Source organism: Pinus tabuliformis, chromosome X (assembly GCF_031772625.1).
Source record: "Pinus tabuliformis cultivar Carrire ecotype Pingquan chromosome X, CPIR1, whole genome shotgun sequence".
Lineage (NCBI taxonomy): Eukaryota > Viridiplantae > Streptophyta > Pinopsida > Pinales > Pinaceae > Pinus > Pinus tabuliformis.
Window position 1 is genome coordinate 312,776,010 of NC_142308.1, and position 17,540 is coordinate 312,793,549.

The 17,540-nt window shown below is 36.4% G+C and overlaps 1 pseudogene across 1 annotated transcript; it reads left to right on the forward strand.

The window, feature by feature from the left end:
- The first annotated feature begins 6,592 nt into the window (after positions 1–6,592).
- LOC149139669 (borneol dehydrogenase, mitochondrial-like) lies at positions 6,593–8,337 on the forward strand (annotated as a pseudogene). The gene is made up of 2 exons (XR_016264788.1): positions 6,593–6,763; positions 7,351–8,337. The product of XR_016264788.1 is annotated as a borneol dehydrogenase, mitochondrial-like (transcript).
- The last annotated feature ends 9,203 nt before the right edge of the window (positions 8,338–17,540 follow it).

Here is a 17,540-nt window from a genome sequence, read left to right on the forward strand (position 1 = left end):
AGTGGTCCAGGACTCACTCGATGAAGCTTTGAAGTTCTCCGAAAGTGCCCTAATTTGCCGGTTCAATGGTTTTTGGCCGCGGCTGATAGCACTCCACAATTGGATCTCGAAGGTATGGAAGCCTATCATTTCTGATGAAATTAATATCTACCCCTGTGCTAGAGGTTTCTTTATAGTAGATTTCGAAAATCCTGAAAGCAGACAATGTATTCTAGATTCTGGCCCTTGGTTTTGGGAAAAATCATGCCTATTCATGAAGCCATGGAACCCATCATTCGATCCCTCTACAGCAGTGATAACCTCAGCACCAGTTTGGGTGAGATTGCCAAGCCTACCCTTGCATCTCTGGAATCTCTCCTCGCTAAAAGCCATCGGAAATGCAATTGGGAAATTTTACTGCAGGTGCCCAGAAACAGAGGAATATGCCAGAACCACCTATGCACGCATCTGTGTGGAAATGGATTTCAGCGCCGGATTCCCAGCTGAAATAAACCTAACAAGTAAAGACTATGTGTGGAACCAGAAGCTTGATTATGAAAGCGTCCTCTTTAGATGTCGATCGTGCTTTGAGATGGGGCATCTAGCCAAAAATTGCCCAAAAGCCTCTGAGAAAAATTTTGCTAGAAAAAACCACCACAGATCTACATGGTGGGAAGGAGCACAAAAAGAACACTACACTGTCATCAAAGAAGAAGAATATTCTAGAGAAAATGAGTCACAAGAAATCAAGGAAGAAGGAAACAACTCTCAAAACAAGCAAGGAGAAAGCCCATCCCAACAAATCAACAGTTATGAGGATTTGAATACCACGGAAAACAAATCTTCATTTAACAGCAAAGCAGATCTCCTAAACCAAACTTCTTCTCCGACTATTTTCAAAAGAACGAACACAATAGATCGCGAAGCTAAGACACCAATGTCCCAAGAACCAGAAGAGATGAAGGAGATGCAAGACAAAGGAAGTTGGAAGACCGTAGAGAAAAGAAAGAAAGCTACAACACCAATCTCGCCAAGAAAGACGAGGAGCCAGACAAGTAAAAATTAAGAAAATTGTAGGTCCGATAGACCAATTTGGTCTCAGTGGACGTTAACCATCATCATCATCATCATCATCATCATCATCATCATATATTATATAAAGGAAAAGAAATAGTTTAATATGGATTTTATATATATATATAAAGATAGATTTGATTCTATCGATATATTTTTTAAAGAAAAGTTGTATTTCATTTTTTAATATAGAGTTGTTCTATAACATTTTAAATACATAAAATATGTTTTCTATTTTTAAATAAGATTGGAACATGTATTAGCATTTTAATATATAAATATAAATCAAAAATAAAATTTTTGAAGAATTCTTCGGCGAAAATCACATGGAGAAATTTTTGTCGACACGTTTTGAACCAACCAGTGTGGTTCATCGTCAGGACAAGTTGTCTTGATGATGAACCACACTGGTTGTGTCACGCCCCTACACCTGCGGTAGTCTTTCAACCGCTTATAGCGAGGTGCGGCACCACCGAACGCTTTCTTTTCACCAATACTAACATTCGTGGACTACGCCTACTTTCACATTAACATTACTTAGCTTGTGCTTTGCAACCAAGTAAACATACAATTATCATTTGTACTTAATCACGCCCATACTCATTCATTATCCATAGCAATTATAACAAGAACATCAACAATTGCAACAAGTATAAAGGGGAGGGGCAACTCCCGAACAAGTCTGCCGTACAATATATTATAACCAGTCTTTCTTCAATAATACAATACAAGTAATGCTTGGCAGACTCCAAGCCAATACTTAGTTTCTTTTACAAAACAGGCAACCAGCCTTTACAAAGTGTATGTGCACGTCTTGCATGAGAGTGGGTGCTCACACGAGTCACCGAGACACTCTACCAAAACCCGGCACAATCTGCACTTTAGAACGGCCCTTGGGCGCACCTTGTCCACCCTACAACAGGCCTTTACCACAACCCAACCTGCGCATGAGTTATGCGCATCCACAAGAGGAATGCGCACTTTACCCCTGCTCCTCCTTAGAAGTGCGAGCTCTTGAGTGCGAGTTGATTGATGTCCAAATGAACCTGCGCTATGGCAATATATATGCATGCTACTATGGGTGGTGGCCCTCCAGCCGACCCCCAAACATGCTATAACGCACACCCCAAGTGCGCACATATGTGGTCGGCCTTGCCATCGTGCAAGGCTCTTCAAGCCAAGGTATAAACTCCCTTGCCTTCCACGCATTTTTCACTAAGTGTCGTATATCGTTCAGCTTTTGTCGCATTGTTCGTCGCTTTTCCTCTGCACGTTGGTTATGTTGCGCCCGCTCGTTGCACTTCGCACGCACATCGCACATCGCACGCCTGTTGCACATCGCACGCCCGTCGCACACCTATCGCACGCCCATCGGGCGCGTGCGCACTGTCACCTGGCGCCCAACCGCACCGCGAATACGAAGGCCTTACATCCTCCTCCACCTGAAATCGTTGTCGTCCTCAACAACATACCATCCCGGTAGCCATCCACCAAGATCATCATTATCCATGATGTCAACTCCTCCACATAAGGCAAGCATCCCTACAACATATGTAGAACTCCATCTCCATCATGTCTCGACTTAGTGACCAACTACCACCAAGCTCACCATACCAAGGTATGCACCTCAACGATATGCTCTCCATTAGATATCATCTCGATCCATGATCATCGACCCTCCTGCCACAATCTCCACTGCAACATCTCGTGTCGACCTCATCATGTGTCCCTCCTCCATGTAGTCTCCTTGTCAGATGCCAACACATATGTGTTACCATGTCTCGACTAATGCTAACATCTCTCTGCACATTGGTACCTCTCATGACTCGAACTAGTCGGGTGATCAATCCAACCATACGCTTAAACCATAAGAATGCACATCCTTATGCCACCACAAGTCTTTCCCTGACTTCTGCTACATCTCGGACTCATCAAGAATCTATCAATCATCCCATGCTCAGGTCCATGGAAACTCCATCCCATCTGTAACATGCTCCACATAACCAACCTGATGTCCATGACTCTAGTTGTCCATGATGTCCAACCCATGTAGACTCCATCCCAACCTCTTGTCATCTGCATTCAAGTCTACACCTGTCATAAAGAAGCCTCCTCCAAGGCCCCTTGCAAAGTTGATGTGGTTCCTCCCTACCAAGGCCTCCACACCAACCTTCCTCCAAGGTTATCTATAGAGAAAAGAAAGACAGGAAGTTTCCCCCCTGACTCTCATCCACCCATGTGTCAGATTGATGCCGCGTCCTCAAGTATCTGTGCATAGCCTCAATCTCCTCACATGTACATCCAAGCTCACCTAGCTTGTCCTTTGTCAATTGAAAGTCATATATGCCCATAGCATACCTGCAAAAGTCCACTATCCCGGCAGGATCTCTACCTCCATAATCCTCATCAACCACTGCCTCTGAAGTAGCACTCGGGCTCCTTTCACTTGTAGCTCCATTGTGAAGATCATCAGTAGAAGATGCTCCCAACAAGTGTCTCCATGTTCGTGAGGTTGTCTTCTCACTTCATTCTTCTTTCCAGCTCTTGCAAAGAAGTCCACCAACTTCCTTTCCTTTGTTGTTTGAGTCACACTCCCAAGTCCTCTTTGTTCCACATCCTCATGCTTCACATTCGGATCTTTGGGATACAAAGTCATAGAAGCCATCCTTGGTCTATACCCCAAACAACTTCTTGTATTCATCGGTACCATCATGGTCTTCCCTTCAGCTGTGATCAAGAGAATGTCCCAGTCCACCATTGGTATGGCTTGTGCGAGCTCCATAAAGTCCAGCCTCAACACCATAGAATGATCATCCATGTCCACAACTCTCAAGTCCAACTTTCCAAACCACGATCCCACTTTTACCTTAGTGTCCTTCAACACACCATCAACAGCTCTAATGGTAGAGTTGACTGCCTTGAAAGCACTCCATTCCCTCTCCATCTTTGCTTTCTTCCCAAAAGACTTTGCTGCCTTCCTGCTTAAGAAGCTATGAGTAGCCCCTGTATCCACCGAAGCTACAAATCTCTTGCCCTTCACGGTCACCTGCACAAAACTTAGCTTCAAGGAATCACCTCCCTTTGTTGGCTTTGTCTTGCGCCTTACATCAACAACCTTCTTCAAGAATTCAGCCTGAGAAGTGTCAATTGGCTCATGTTCCACCTTGACATTCCTCCTAAGGTACTTCACCTCCTTGCTTGGCTCCTCTAAGCAACTCGATCCTGGTCCAGCTTGACTCCCTTCAAGCTTGCCCTTCATCGCATCTTGCTCAAGTGCACCAACCAAGTGTCCACTGACCAAGTTCATAGAACTAAACTTCCGAATGTCCTCTGGATGCTCTCGGAATTGAGTTCCCAACCTGTCAATGTAGTCGAGCTCTTCCTGCTCAATCACAACAACCTTCTTACCAAGAAGCTTCTTCTTTATCTCTTCCTCAATTTGCTTGATTTCGGCTTCCACCTTGGCACTTTCCTTCCTCAACCGGGCTCTTTCATCAAAGAGCTCTTGAAGATCAAGACCACTTCGTTGGATCTCCTCATCAAGTTCCTTGAGTTCAACATCTGTTGTACTTCCGCATTGGCTCCTAAGTTCTTCAAGTTCCCTTCTTAGTTCCGAACAGCTCTACCGAATCTTCATGTTCTCAGCTTTCATCGCAACCCTGTTAGAACTCCATCGACTCATATGTTCCAATACTTCGTACCGGAGAGCTTCAACCGCACTATGGCTAGATTCACCTTCCGTATGTTCATCTACCATTACTGCCTTTTCAGCCTTCTCCATGTTCACCAAGTCACCTGCAACCTGAACCAACCCTTGTTCCACTTGTGTGAAACGGCTTCCTTCACCTGCAATTAACCTTTCCATTGTTACGAGCAACCCTGCTCAAATATCAACTGTCAAGTGTATGTACACCTGCTTCACCCAGCTTCCTGCAAGACTTCTTCAAGTCTTCAGACTAGCTTTGATACCAACTGTCACGCCCCTACACCTGCAGTAGTCTTTCAACCGCTTATAGCGAGGTGCGGCACCACCGAACGCTTTCTTTTCACCAATACTAACTTTCGTGGACTACGCCTACTTTCACATTAACAATACTTAGCTTGTGTTTCGCAACCAAGTAAACATACAATTATCCTTTATACTTAATGAAGCCCATACTCATTCATTATCCATAACAATTATAACAAGAACATCAACAATTGCAACAAGTATAAAGGGGAGGGGCAACTCCCGAACAAGTCTGCCCGACAATATATTATAACCAGTCTTTCTTCAATAATACAATACAAGTAATGCTTGGCAGACTCCAAGCCAATACTTAGTTTCTTTTACAAAACAGGCAACCAGCCTTTACAAAGTGTATGTGCACGTCTTGCACGAGAGTGGGTGCTCACACGAGTCACCGAGACACTCTACCAAAACCCGGCACAATCTGCACTTTAGAACGGCCCTTGGGCGCACCTCGTCCACCCTACAACCGGCCTTTACCACAACCCAACCTGCGCACTAGAAACTGCGCATGAGTTATGCGCATCCACAAGAGGAATGCGCACTTTACCCCTGCTCCTCCTTAGAAGTGCAAGCTCTTGAGTGCGAGTTGATTGATGTCCAAATGAACCTGCGCTATGGCAATATATACGCATGCTACTATGGGTGGTGGCCCTCCAGCCGACCCCCAAACATGCTATAACGCACACCCCAAGTGAGCGCATATGTGGTCGGCCTTGCCATCATGCAAGGCTCTTCAAGCCAAGGTATAAACTCCCTTGCCTTCCACGCATTTTTCACTAAGTGTCGTGTATCGTTCAACTTTCGTCGCATTGTTCGTCGCTTTTCCTCCGCACGTTGGTTATGTCGCGCCCGCTCGTTGCACTTCGCACGCCCGTCGCACATCGCACGCCCGTCGCACACCTATCGCACGCCCACTGGGCGCGTGCGCGCGGTCACCCGGCGCCCAACCGCACTGCGGATACGAAGGCCTTACAGGTTGGTTCGAAACGCGTCAACAAAAATTTCTCCATGTGATTTTCGCCGAAGAATTCTTCAAAAATTTGATATGGATCACAGAAGTCTCAATTTAACAAAAATAAAATATTTCAATATCAACTATCTTTATATTATATAAAAAAGAATTATATATATATATATATATATATATATATATATAATATATTAATATTAGTAATTAAAAATGTTTAATATAGATTTTGGATTCGAAATTTTTTTTTGTTAATAGAGATTGGACCAATATTAATACCCAGAGCAATATTAATAAAAAAATTCATATATAAGCTCAAAGAGTTATTTTAATTCGTCCAACCCAAGTCATTAAAATATGTCTATTATTAAAAGTCACCTGGTTCAATTTTCTGGCTAGAGACCGGCTCAGTGGTTGAGTTAGAGATACCTGAGATTTGGCAGTGTTACGATAATGTTCGGTGGAAAACAAAAAACCCATTTTATTGGTTATTTATGGAGAGGCCCAAGGTTATCTTCTGGGTTTAGGAAGCCCTCGCTGGGCCCGCTTTTACACAATACAGTCTGCTTCTTCTTCTATTTATTATTTGTCTTTGGGAGTTATTATTTGTGTTTGGGAGTAATTTCCTTGCTGCGTCATCTGATTGCCAGATTTCCAGCCATGTCTAACGAGGAAGTGAATGTAATCGCTGCTTGTGTTAATAAACTGAGCTCGAATGGATCAGAGAGACGGTAATCACAGTAGATCAGAAATGTTGATTCAGTTTTAATTTGCAGCTTTTTGGTTTCAGAATGCAATTTCCTGAATTTATGTTATTATATTTGTTTGAATTTATTGATTCACGTTTAATCTGCAGTTTTTTATTTTCAGAATGCAATTTTCTGTGTATGTGTTTTTTTTGGGTAATAAAGAAATTTGTAGTTTTTTATTTTCAGAATGCAATTTTTTTTTATATATGTTTTTTTTTTCCAGTAATAAGGAAATCTGCAGATGGAAATTGTAGATATAACTTTTTTCAGAGTATTACAACATATTTATAGATATAATATTTTTCAGAGTCTTACAACATAATCATGTCATGAGACTGAAATTTTAATGGGAAGTTATGATTAAACTTTCCGAAGTATCGAAGCTTTTACAACAAAGTCATGTCATGCTACGACTGAAACTGGGTGGGAGGTTATCATTAAACTCGCCACAGCACCCAGGCTATACATCATTGAATTTTGTATATATGTTCTTATAGTGTTAGCAGGGTTGTTAATTTAGGAAAAAGTAACTGAATAACTAATTCCGAACAAATAATCTGTGAATGCAGACTGGAGGGTAAGGTTGCGATTATAACAGGAGGAGGCATGGGAATCGGGGAAGCCATTGCTCGGCTCTTCACACAGCACGGAGCCAAAGTCATAATTGCAGATCTTGCAGATGAAGTCGGCAAAAAACTTGCAGAATCCCTTTCTCCCTCTGCAACTTACGCGCATTGCGATGTAAGCAAAGAGGAAGACGTCAAAGCTGTGGTGGATTTGGCCATGGAGAAACACGGTCAGCTGGATATCATGTATAACAACGCCGGTATCATCGATGCCCTTTGGTTTCAGAGGGTTGAGGAGTACGACATGGAGCAATACGATCGAGTAATGAACGTAAACGTAAGAGGGGTGATGCTGGGCATTAAGCACGCGGCCCGGGTGATGATTCCGAGGAAGAAGGGCTGCATAATCTCAACCAGCAGCCTTGCAAGTATAGTAGGAGGATCTGCCCCATACTCATACACGGCCTCCAAACACGCAGTGATAGGGCTCACTAAAAACGGTGCAGCAGAGCTGGGGAAATATGGGATCAGGGTGAACGCTGTCTCTCCTGCTGGTGTAGCGACGCCATTTTCAGTGAAGCAGATGAGAAGGGGCGGCGATTCTTCCTCGGTTATTTCTGAAACGGAGAAGGCCACCATAGAGGGCTCTTGCAACAGGATGGGCAACTTACAGGGGCCGACTCTTAAAGTGGAGGATGTTGCGGAGGCTGGGTTGTATTTGGCCAGCGATGAGGCTAAGTATGTTAGCGGCATAACCTTGTTGTTGATGGAGGAATCTCTGTTGTTAATCATTCCTGGGGGCTTTATCGGTGACAGTTTTTAACGCTAATTTTCTGAAGTAATCCTGCAATGTCCGGGTCTTAACCTGATATTTTGGAATCATTATTGATTTCACAAATATTTAGGCGTCTATCGTAGAAGAATAAGGCTTCCTAGAAGGATACGGATCACTGTAGATTTAGATGATGAAGTGTATATATGTTTTAAATAGAGGAACAATGATATTTTTCTAATACTATATTTCTTGTTTAAAGTTGATGAGATAGAGTTGAATGTTACAGTTTCTTGTTTAAAGATGATGAGATAGAGTTGAATGTTACATGTTATATGGACAAGATCTATATATAGAAGATGCACAGATGAATATGTTTTTTTGGACAAATATACTGGTTTATATATCTTAATATAAATGCAGTGTTTTCTTCTGGCTGAAAAAAGGTTTCCTAGAAGAATAAGGTCAACTAAGTCAACTATTTGAAGTAGCTCCTCTATGCTAATTTAAAAATATTTTGATTCGCAACAATGGAAAGGGATTATATTTTTTATTTTTAATGACGGTTGTGGTTTAATTATTTTATATTTTGAAGTTTTTTTAATTTGTTGGTTTAATTATTTTATATTTTGAAGTTTTTTTAATTTGTTAATGTTAATGCTAGTTGGAAATATTTGTTAAAATATATTTGTTCGAGATTAATGTTGTTATAAATTTCTAGTACAACGTTTTAAAAATAATTTTGAACATTTATTTAGAATCAAATTGAGATATATTGATGTTTGTATTTTTATTTTTGGAATGTATTTATGTTTTTGGTTTAATATTTAATATAAATCTATTTTAAATCTAAATCTATCAAACATCCAAGAAATTAAAATTTTTTAAAGTGTAAATTTTGTTATCATTTAATTTCATGTTATGTATTAATTCCTCTATCACAAATGATAACAAATATTAAGAAATTTAATCCATAAATATTTTAATACGATGTTTAAAAAATAATTTTGAACGTTTTGTCAAAATCAATTCAAGATATATTGAAGCTTCCATTTCTTAATGCAATATGTTTATATTTTTGGGTTTAACAAAAAAGTCAAAATAGATCAGTTTTAAATCTAAATCTATCAATCACTTAGTTTGGTAAAATTTCTCGAGTAAATTTTGTTGTCATTTTTATTCTATGTCATGTATTAATTCATTCATATTAAATGATAAAAAGATTACACTCTAACAATTGGATCTGTCATTTTGTTTGATAAATCCTTGTTTAAGATGAATTTGCATTATATTTTTTTACGATCATTAGTAGTATTTATTATTTGTTTACTTATTTTTTTGTTCATGTAAATATGTATACATAAAGTTGTTTTTCCTTTTTTCTTTTTCCATATAACTAGGTTGTCAAGCATGATAGGACATCAATTCATAAGAAACATCAAAGCACTTACTTAATAATTCAACTCGGGTTATTAAAAAAAAATGGCATTTTATAGGCCAATATCATGACTTATCAATATTACACAACCAAAACACTAGAACACATTTCATATGACACTTGTTAATATGACAATTTTTTAATTGAAATTCTTAATTTGTAAATAAACTTTGTTGCAATGTCATAGGCCAATATCATGACTTATCAATAACACATATCCAAAAAACCAAAACACATTTCATATGACATTTGTTAATATGACATTTTTTTAATTAATCAATTAATTAAAAGAGCTAAAAAGGCACAACTACTTTTGAGATAAACTACTTTGGAGATAAACCTCAAACTTTCGTTAGTGTATGCTATTTAGAATATTTTAGAATATTTCATGGAGGTTAAATCCTTAGTAACCACTTAATAATTATTGATATTTAAATTAAAATTAGGAAAACCCAATTCCAAAATAAACATGCCTATATTCACATAATGAATGAAATTATAATTTTCTAATAATAATTATAAAATAAAATTTATTTATTAATATTTATTTTCTAATTATTATTTCTAATTTTCAAATATTGAAAATTTATCTTAAATTTTTGTATTTTGTTTTATTAAAATTATAATTATTGTGCTGAGAGCCACTCTCTAGCTTAGTATGGAAGAGATGTTGTTATGTTATGTTATCTAAACATTGTACTCTCAAATTACATAAAAATAAAATAAGATATATATATATATATATATATATATATATATATATATATATATATATATATATATATATATATATAATTAATTTACTTTTAATGAGGAACTTGGTAAACCATGGATTATGTAGAAAGTCTCATGGGAAATTTAAATGTTTAAAGTTTATTTCAATTTTATTTAAAAGTTGGTTATGGCAAGCCATGGAAAGCCATGGAATTTAAACATTTTCACTTAACATACAATTAGATGATAACTACTCTCTTTCCCTAGACATAAATCATCTCAGTTGGGAAATGAAACCAAGAAGATATGAGAGAGTGATAGGCAACTAAGAAGGGAGGGAGGAAGAAACTAGTACCTTGAACAAGATGTTGTTAAGGGCAGGCTTATGTTGCCAGTTAGGGTATTGTTGAGTTGGTTGGGCCCAATGGAATCTCGAATTCTTGAGTTGGTTGGGCCCAGTGGAATCTCGATGACTTGAGTCTGTGATTTCCTGGGCTAGACTTGTACAACCTTGATGCCTTTGGACAAACCTTGCTAGGTCACTATCAAAAAAACTATTATGGAAGTGGAAAACTTGCTCAGAGGGAGTGGTTGTCGTTCTCATTGGTTGGGAGTAGTGGCCTTTATCCTCTATGAATTCTAGTGGCAAGCCCAAACTCTAATAAATAAGTATTAGACCATGATAAATAAGTATTTTGTGTTGTTAAATTCTCTTTCAGAGTATAAAATGTTGTTGGAAATGACATCATCTCACTTGAGAATGGAAACCAAAAAGATATGAGAGGAATCAAAGGCAACTAAGAAGGGAGAGAGAGGAAGAAACTAGTACCTTGAACAAGACTTGTTAATGGAAGGCAATATGTTGCCAGTTAGGGTATTCTTGAGTTGAAGGGAGAGAGGAAGAAACTAGTACCTTGAACAAGACATTGTCAATGGAAGGCAATATGTTTCTAGTTAGGGTATTCTTGAGTTGGTTAGGGCCAGTGAAATCTTTATTTCAAACATGAGACAGTAGTGTATGGAATCTTTATAAACACTTTGTGTTAATTTACGAGTAGTAAGTTTCATGAATATGAATTTTTGTGAAAAGGCTTTGTAATAGTTACAATAACAATTTGAGGTAAAATTTTGGAAAAAAGAAAATGATATGCCTCTTCTGTAAAAGAAATTGAGATTGTGGAAATTATTTCTAAAAGGTTTTTGATATGAAAAGATGAAGAGTTATTGCGTTATTTCACAATAGAATGAAATTATATGGTATTTAAATGGAAGCTCATTGCTCGAACAATACTTATTTTTGTAATTATATATATACCCAAACAATCCTTATTTCTGTAATTATATATATACCCACACACTATAGAAGAGTGAGTGGTAGGCAGGTTCTGGAAAAACCTCAATCCTACCTATCCTCTAAAGCTAAAGAAAAGGGTAAAGAACTGTACTAGGAACTTTATAAAGAGTTTAAATAAAAGAAAGAGTTATAAGAACAAAAACAAAAACAAGATTTATGGCAACTGCTTAATCGAAGTAACATTACAAAATTAATAATAAGATTTCTCGCAATTGTAAAAGACTGAAAATAATAAAATGTTTCCTACAATTTAATTAAGATAGTAAAAATATGGGCCATACACCTTGTCTATTGGGAAACCATATAAACTAAAAGAAAATTCCTTATATAATTGAACGATTGAAATTAGAAATATAGAAAGGTTTTATCAACAAAAAAACGAGAAACGTTTTTCCCTTCAAAACCTTAACATTTCCCTAACAAGATATGTAATTTGATCCTAACATAGGGGTGCACAAAACTCTAGCTACAATACCATAAAAGTAAGGTTCCATGGTCACAATAGGACGTGAGGGTGTACAACAAACAAAAGAGTATGCCATTTATTCACATAGTTTAATTACTAGTATCAGTTTCCAACACAAAAGAAATATCAAATGATTTAACATTGTCTCAAAAATGAGCACTACGAGCTATGAAATTGGGTCCTCAAGACTATTACTAAATAAAAACTAAACTATAACCGTCGGTGTATAACGCTGGTGCAAAAAATAATGTGGAACCTGTAGACAAATTGAAAATGAATAAATAATTAAAGTCCTAGTAATATTGCATGTTTTCGTAACTATATATCATTGAATAATGCAGAAAACCCCTCAGCTGGAAGAAAGAAAGTCAACTTTGTTAAATTTTGTAACCCCGTGTGACTGAGAAAGCTCATAAAGGCAAACTTAAGGAATTTCATATTGGAGCGAACCCTCCATGTACCTTACAAGATATATAAGCAAGAAGAATTTAAAATAACCTCTAGGAGCAACATTGGAAGAAAACAACATAATTTATAAATCATTAAAGAATTGGAATGAGATACCTATAACAGCATAACTGTTGAAAAATCTAGAACTTGGTCACACCCTAGAACTGGTGGAAGTTGAGAAGGGTTTGAAATCATTTAGCCTATACCCAAGAATATGACAAGGAATAGTCAACGACAGATGAAAGGGTATAAAACCCGACTGTAGAAGAGAAGCTTGGAGATAGTCATGACCTATACACTTGCAAATAAAACCGGAGACAAAAAATTCATTATAGACCTACTATGCAAATAACCCATGAAATTATAAAGAAAATAAGGGTGGTAAAAACTTAGTGCTAAGTTCAAGAGCTAGTCAACCATAACCATATTTAATTCAATAAAAAGTTGGACTGTTGAGCGAAGAATTGAATCAAACACACCATTAGATTATCCATGGCTAATGCACTTAATTACACAATAAATTCCATGTTGTGGGTATCGGTCTTCAAAGCAGTAGCAAACGATTAGGGCTCCTCTGTAGTTGTAGAGTCGTGCCCTCCGAGGTGAGGGGATCGAATGGAAATATGGAGGACCACAGGAGGAGTTGGTTACTCCCATAACCACCAACCTCAAATCTCATTTGTCCACAAAAAAAACTTAGCACATATCATCCGTAGATCTTGAAATAATAATTACACCTATAATAATTTTCCTCACCGGTTAACCAATACATTTAAAATATTCTGGAACCATCGATTAAGGGAAAGTGTAGGTAAAACCACATTTTTGTACACATATCAAACCGATGGTACTAATAATACCGTAGTCAGAATAATCAAATGAGCCAAGTACATTAACTAACCGAAGTATAATGACATGACTAATCAAACAATAAACCAAGAAATCAATAAGTTGTTATAACATATTACCAAAGCGAAGTGTGGGGTAATAACACCAAATAACATATATAATTTAAATATGAATCCATAGTAGAGTGATAATTATTCTAACATGAACACATCGCTTGATAGGTAATATATCAATTAAAAGGTAGTTTTAATATATTATAACCATGGCAATGTTATTTGGATTAAAAAAAAATTTGGTGTATGTTACCAGTGGCATCAAAGGTCAAGGGTTCAACATTGTGGTTTGTTTAAGGGAAAATAGTAACAAACTATGTTGTTTTCTATAGGAAAGAAGAATTGGAAATATGGAAACCCCGCTTACATGACCAAATTCTATAAATCGAATCTTGGGATGTGGGTGCAATTAGGTGAAGAACCTTGGTCCATATCCACTATGTTGTTTTAAATAGTGAAGAGTTGAGGCCAAAAATTACTAATTAAGAGCAGATAATGAATAATAAATGAGAAACCAAATAAATCTATATGTTATACAGTCAAAGCAATGAAGAATCATGTCATGGGTACATTGAAATAAATTATGCTATGTAAGTTAAGTTATTAAAATACCAGTTGAATTATTGTTGGGATACCCTTACTACAAGAACTCATATGTTCAACGCCTAAGAGAGAAAACAATTGTTTTGATGACTTATGTATTTACACATGTTAATTAGTAAATCATATCCTGTGACTACGGGATTGTGAATAGAGGGAATTTTATGATTTATAACGATAGGGAAGTGTATGGGTAAACAAATCAGGAGACGTATTTGTGTGTAAATGAAGTATTAAGTCCCATACTATTAAACAATTATAAAATATCATATGGGTATGTTAAGAGAGAAGGTGAAGCATTGCATATGAAATCACCCTGAACAGTGTAGGTTATCTGCATGATGAGTACCGGTTTCTAGTTGCAAGACCCTTTTGTTAATTGCAAGAAAAAACAAGAAGGCAAATTTATGTCTCAATACATAATTAATAAGTTCAATAATCATAAAGATGTCTTAAACTAAAGCTCTAATATGGATTGTTGAAGAAGGAGATATGCACAAGAAGGGGTAAAGATACTATTGGTAATAAGACTTAAATGCTACATTAGATACAGTTGGGAGGTAGTCACTTGCCTGGTGTAAACTATCTCCTTGTACATATACTAGATGTTGACCAAGAACCTAGCCGAGAGAGTGAATGTGAAAATACTTGGCAGTAAAAATAAATTTTCAAATCCTAACAAAAGGGTAATCTTACCTGTGCATGGGAGGAAAGCCAAAAAGTAAAGAGACTCTAGAAACATTGTGAAACCCTCACAAGTGCATTGTATGTTAAAAGAAGATATTAGAAACCCATCGCAGAATTAGAAAGAATTTTGAGACTTATAATCTAATAAAAAGAGAGGGAATATACACAAAATAAAGTGTATATAGAAATTAAAAAGGGGAATAAACCAAATTGAGAACCTCGTAATACGTCAGTGGTGTGTGATTGGTGGGAATGTATAAATATGAGTCAGTGGTGTGTGATTGGTGGGAATGATTGGAATCATTTCACCAAATTAAGCATTAGCAACTGATATGGAAGACATCAACAACTGTACGTATAAATAATTCTAATGCAATAATAACTAGTTAGTGTAGATTTCATGATTGGTGAAAATAAAGTCTAAACTGATAGGGGAATTAATGAGCTTTTGCACAAACAAGTCTTGTAATAAAGGGAGCCACATAAAGAATGGTTACAATAGCAAAGAAATTGGAACATCTATCAACATGTAGGATTGTAACAATCAAGTGATTGAGAACTGTAGAAGAATCAATGGATATAATACATGATCAAGAACTAGCGAAGTGGAGATAATTTGTGATAAAAATAATGGAAAAATATGAGTCTGAGAGAAGTAATATAATTAGAAATTTTTAGTTGGAAGTAACATGGTAATTGTATCTAGGTTATTCACTGACGCTAAATAAATATGAAAACACATCATAATAGTGTTTTTGATATCCATAAAGATATTCACTTTGCGTTGAATATAGTAAGTATAAAGTGAGTAATATCAGAGCCAATTTTAAGAATATGAAAAATTACTAGAGAAGGAGTGTAATGTCCCCTAAAACATAAAAAAGTAATCCATATAGCTTTTTAAATTCATGTATCTTGTAGATGTAGAGGGCTCAAGAATTTTTTAAGTTCTAGACTTGCAATACTGAATCATATAATGATTATCTAAATGGTTTATTTTATAAGTGTCTCCCCATTGGGAAGGTTAAGAATGATAGAAAACAAGATGACAAGAGAATTTTGATTGATTGAAATGACAGATAATTGTAATTCTGATATCTAAATATTTGAGATAAGTGGATACAATAGGATGAACATGGATAGATGCATGTTAAAATTCATTGCCAATTAAGTAGAAATGCAGAAAAGAATATATATATATACATATATATAATAAGACCAAGTGATAAAGTTGTAAATTACAACGGGGAAACTCTTAACTAGATCCTTGCTTGTATGATGTTTTTTCTTGAAATTTTGGAAAATATAAAAAAGAAAACTCGAAAAGGACTATCTATCTATATATATATATATATACATGACATTGGATGTGTATATTAATACTCTAAGTGGTCTATTGTCCTAATGGGACTTAAAGGATTGACATTGGGTATAGGTATAAACAAAATGATTAGAAACATGCAGATGATTGAGTAAGGTAACTACAGAAATGTGGCATATAATTTAAGGAAAAATTGAAGCTGTGATAAAAGAATGTTGGTATTTTACTGGCAGAAACATTACCCATGCCTGTTGACATGGAAAGCACAACATGCCACCAACCATTATTGTCCTAGATAAGTACTTAAGGAGATTTAATATGATTTTTATAGACACAAGTGAATTCTAGCCAAATGACTGAATGAATATATACTTACAAAATCAATATGCCAAGACAACCACACTAACATGATGTGTTGAGGCAGTTGTCAGGCACAAAAGATGCAAGGGAAGAACCCCATAGTTGGGGTACATGTGACTCGAGCCACCTTAATCAATAATTTGTAGTATAGAAAGGAATATAAACCCAAGAAGAGAGTTGTGAAAAGTCATAGGTAAGGTGCGTCAGAGTAGTACAATGGTAAGGTTTGATGATGTAATTTGTTATTTGTGTTGATTGTAAGCATGCATGTATTACTCTACATTGTGCCTTTGAATTTTTATAGAGGTTTCCTTTTGGTATTACCTTGTGCTTTTAAACCTCGACGACCTATTGGAAAAAAAAAAATAGAAGGAAAGGGATAAAATAAGGAGAATCCAAGTGAATTATAAAATATTTATTAAGAATTCTACGTGAAAATACCGGCGGATAAGTAATGTGGAGAGGACAAGGTCTACTTGAACAAAGGATAAAGATAATATCTGCCGTGAAAATGGTAAGTTGAAACAATTGTCCTAGAACTTTGGTAATGTTTTGTTGTGGCATATTGGATATCATGGAATTATGATGATGATAGTAAGTTTACTTACTGTGGGGGTGGTATGATTCCCATGTTGGGGCAAAACCACTGTTTGTTAACATATCACTAGATTTCATATGTCAATTATATTCAAATAATTGGTTGATGGCTGAAGTGAATAAGATGTGTTTATGTGACATATAAGAAAATAATTATACTAGAGTAACATAATGAGTGTGAGACATTCAGTGCGCACATGAATGCAAAAAGGAAGGAACCCCATAATGGTACACGAAAGAAAATTTGCATGTAACTTACATTAGCAACATGTAATACAACGTGGAAAAGAGGCCAAAACTGAAGGAATGTTTCAAATTGGACTTTTAGTGTTGCGTTAAAAGAAAATAGCAAAGCAACCCAAGATGGACATAACTAAATTACTAGGAAAAAATAGAAAGCAATATAGCCATATTGAATATGGAGAAAAAGGAAGTTATCCTAAACTTTGTGTATGCATGGCTAATGCATATGTAACATTTGAATTAACATAGAAACATAATAGTGCTACCTAGGACGATAATGCACTAGTTG